The 4403-nt window shown below is 34.4% G+C and overlaps 1 long non-coding RNA gene across 1 annotated transcript; it reads right to left on the reverse strand.

Annotated features, from left to right (window-relative positions):
• Window positions 1–309: 309 nt before the first annotated feature.
• Window positions 310–2043, reverse strand: LOC115889064. The gene is made up of 2 exons (XR_004051366.1): window positions 1387–2043; window positions 310–1327 (listed from the first exon to the last, which is right to left on the reverse strand). It is a non-coding gene; the product is annotated as an uncharacterized LOC115889064 (long non-coding RNA).
• Between the last annotated feature and the right edge of the window lie 2360 nt (window positions 2044–4403).

The raw sequence follows: 4403 nt of genomic DNA on the forward strand, positions 1-4403 counted from the left end.
AAACTCCTGTTTACTGATTACTCAATAAAAACACCGGTTTATTATAGGAATATGTAAAACATAGTGATGGGTTGTTATTTAACTATCTGTTATTTTATAACAACTATTAATAAATAACATAACGCAACCGTTACTACTTCTAAAAAATAACAGATATAAAATAACGACACGTAGAGATCGGCCGCTCGTGAAACGAAAAACGAAGTCGGCGCTCTGCATCACCACGAAATTCTATGCTGCTCGAAGCAATTCCAAAAAACAACTAGTATGGATGGAAAACATGTTATTTCGTCAACCATCGATACAGACAGACGACACTAAAACTCACGAAAACCTCGGAAGCATTCGGATCCTACACGGAGAGTTCGGTTTTGTTCGGCGAGAAGCGCGTTGCGGGAATTTTGAACATTATGAATAATCGAGAATCGAACAATAATCACAGACAATAATTTTATTATGCGAAATTGATAACAGTAGTTGACTGTTTTGGTTGTTCATTTTGTTTTTTATAATATGGCTATATTTAAAAACTGATCTGCATTCATATATTTTTAAAACATACAAATACCATTAAAGTTACAAGATGTAATTTGTCATTATTTTGCTCATTTTAAAGAAGAAAGGTGGTTAATGTTTATGGCTGATATTTGGTAATATACCTATATTGCCTGCATCAAGTGATTTTAGTCAAAGTTGCATTGATTATTGGTGTAAATTAAAAATTGTTTCATTTGCAGATTGCATGATCACTATCTAATTTGATGCATAAGTGAGAACCATAGCTTTACATGGAGAGAGCTCATTATTCTCAAATTCTACTCTCAAATCTTTTATTAAAATATCAGTTCTTAAATTGAATAACATTTTCATGGGGAAATAAACGTTTTGGGAAAATTTGTTAGCTTAATTACTGTAACATATTAGAAATAAAAAAACAAATTTATAATAGTTCTAATTTTATTAGAATGTTGCAGTTTCGATTACGGCCTATAAGAAGAAACTGCAAGAAACTTATGGCTGTTCTATGTCAAGAAAATACAATAATTACAACAATACAATACAATAATTTTAACAATAAATAATACCACATTGTACAGGTTAGTAGTAAGTAGTACAAAATAAATATAAAACCCTTAACCAACAGTCAATACATATTTACTTAAGTAAAACCAAAAACAAAATAAATAAAGCCTTAAACCAATAATCTCTTTCACTTTGTTGGGAATAATTCTTGCTTATCCATTTTCCTTTTATGGCTCATTATATGGTCTTTTTATTGAACTACTGGCCTTCTCTGTTCATTTAGAACAATAATTGCTGATGTGTCCTAAAAATAAAAAGAGACTATTTGGCATAGTGTTTTTTTTTCATTTCTATGTTACCTACCTGGCTGATTTACTATGATTACGATAATAATTGTAAGTTTTTTTCCACATAGTCATTATATTTTCTTGGCTTGGCGAATGCATAATTTATCTTGATCTTCTGTTTTTCATACCACAGTTTATAACTTTCCTTTGTAGCAAAGTTATGTGTTTCCATTTCCAATTTTACTTCATGGTGTTTATCTTCAAATATTGTTGCAATATACTGCAACTTCCACAAACTATACAGACTACCATATTTAGAGTACACAGTGGGCAAATAATACGCTTCTTCTTATTATAGTGTTTTTCACAAAATTAAGTGAAACAACACAAATTAAAAATAATCCAGTCTGTAATATTAATTATCAAAGTTCGTATGAATCGCTGGATCCCCAAAACGCATTCACAAATTGTAAATCTTCTTTAAATGCTTTTAGTATTTTTTGTATTGTTTAAAAATACAGGAATGCTGTTGAGTTTTTAACTTTGTTTTTAAATAGGGCCATATTTACTATGATATTTATAAAAGTGCCGTTGTTTACAAAGTCCATTAGCGGCAAAGTTCAGCTGAGTTTGACGTAGACCGCGGTTGCGCGGTTCAGCTTCCGAGTATTTTGTCCTTAGAGAAGGAAAGAGAGACTCTCTTTCCTTGTCTAGGGTATCGTGAGTTTTAGTGTCGTCTGATACAGGCGGCGAGACAACGGACAACGGAGTGGGGAAAGCGCTACGGCGAACGTAGCTGCTTCGGTCGATACCGTCGATGGTCGTATTTACAACAGCTTAAAAATAATAGGATATAAAAGAAGCAGGTTTTTTGAAACAGTTGCGGGCATAACGCCTGGCGGTGGAGATAACAGGTGTGGGAAAGGAACGCTGCTGCATCTGTCGATTGTCGATAGAGGCTCGCAACGGGTTGGAGAAGCAGTCATTTTAGATATGTTGTTTTTCAACCTGTTACGAGCATAACAGGGCAGTGGTCGAGATAATCGGTGTGGGAAAGGAACGCTGTTGCATCGGTCGATTGTCGATGGAGGTTCGAAACAGGTTGGGGAATAACGCATCAGTTGTTTTAGATACATTCTGTTTCAACCTGTTACGAGCATAACGGACGGAGGTCGAGATATTATGGCGCTGTATGTTTCAGTACTTACTTATTAAGTTTCAATATTTAGGTATTTATTTATTCTGAAAAATTTTCAGAATATTTTAAGATTTTTTAAAAATGTATACAGGGTGTTTTGAAAAATCTGGCCATTGATTAATCACGATCCTGCTTAAAGCCCTTGACGTAAAAAGTTGATTTTTGGAAAACGGATTGACTTTAGTGTGTAGAGGTTCGATGAGAAGGGATTTTTCGAAACTCGAATTCTAAGGGGGTGAAACTACTCTCAAATATTAGAATATTTTTTATTTAAAAACCGGTGAGTGTTTCGGAAAAACTCTTAAAACACGTATATTTTATTATGTTGTTTTACATAATTTAAGATTTTTTAAAAATATATACAGGGTGTTTCATAAAATATGACCATTGAGTAATATTCTGCTTAAACTGCTGGGCGTTTAAAGCTGATTTTTTGCAAACGGATTGACTGTGGGGTTGAGGTTCGATAAGGAGGGGTTTCTCGAATCTAAAATTCCAACAGGGTGAAAACGCCCCTCAAATATTACAATATTTGTTATTTAAAAAACGGTTAGTCTTTCGGGAAAACGCCTGGACACGCATAATTTATCTTGTTTTTTTTACATATTTTGAATTTTTTTAAAAAATCATACAGGGTGTTCCCAAAAGTTGAGTAATTGATTAACGACGATTCTGCTTAAACTGCTCGACGTTAGAAAGCATATTTTTGGCAAATGTGAGAAAATTTTATCCAGTTTGTATGTTAATGGAAATTCTTGTTTTGCTTTATCATCACCATTTGAAATTATTAATTCGACGCGAACAAAGTCCCGGGTACACGCTAGTTTAAGTGTAAAATTAATTCGAACTCTAGTGTGTAGTTGGTTTACTTATGAAGAATATACTACACATTTTCTTATATTGCTATTTTTTTACCGCAAATGGTAAAATCATAACTAAGAGCTTCTCGCCCGTCGAGTGATAGGCACCCTGTACACTGCTACGCAATTCAGGATCTACGCGGATCGAGGGGCAGGGCGTAGGTAGATCGCAATGTGTAGGTATAGACGAGTGGCGGAATTTGGCTTTTTATATCGCAATTTGTAAACAGCGCTTATTTGTAAACAACGACCACCGTTTTTAGAGAGGTATTTTAGATAACAATCGATATTTAGAAATGTTTTGACACCCTGGAAATACTACCACCGAGCACGTCATTGTTGCAACTTGCAACTGCGTTAATACGCCTGGCGGTGACCGTCTCATACTCTTTCAGATATTTAGCAGTAAAATAAAGAAACCTGTTATTTTAAGCTGTTTTTTATAAATAACTATAACAGTTTCAACTGTTATCTAAAAATAACAGTTTTGCCCATCACTAGTAAAACATTAAATTTTTAGAAAATGTTATGGCCTTCGAAGGTTCCAACGAGAACGACAGTTTGTATTGAATTGAAATGTTGTGAGCATATGACTTATGCATATATATGAGATTGCCTTAGATGATGAGATTACCTTAGAGCATTTTACAGAACTTACGACCGAAAAAAATCAAAGATTTTCTTTGATTTAAGTAAAAACAATCTTCGGATTGTCACGGGGTTTCCAACAGGACACTGTCTCCTCAACGAACATCTCAGTAGGCTGAAGCTGAGAAACAGCGGCGTATGCAGATTCTGTGGGGCAAATGGGGAAACACCAGAACATCTTATCACTGTATGCGCCGAAACGACGACCGTTCGTGCCATGAACTTTGTTATTACTCGTTATAACTCAAGAAGGGGGAACACAAAATAGCTTTAATTTTTTTGTAAGGTCGCGGTGATTAACTCCCCTCCTAAACATTCTACATTCTAGAGCATTTTAAAAATAGACAGTTCCACGGCGTTACAAAAAAACATATCAAAGTGTTTTTT

This window comes from Sitophilus oryzae, unplaced genomic scaffold, assembly GCF_002938485.1.
Source record: "Sitophilus oryzae breed Bouriz unplaced genomic scaffold, Soryzae_2.0 scaffold_810_pilon_pilon, whole genome shotgun sequence".
Classification (NCBI taxonomy): domain Eukaryota; kingdom Metazoa; phylum Arthropoda; class Insecta; order Coleoptera; family Curculionidae; genus Sitophilus; species Sitophilus oryzae.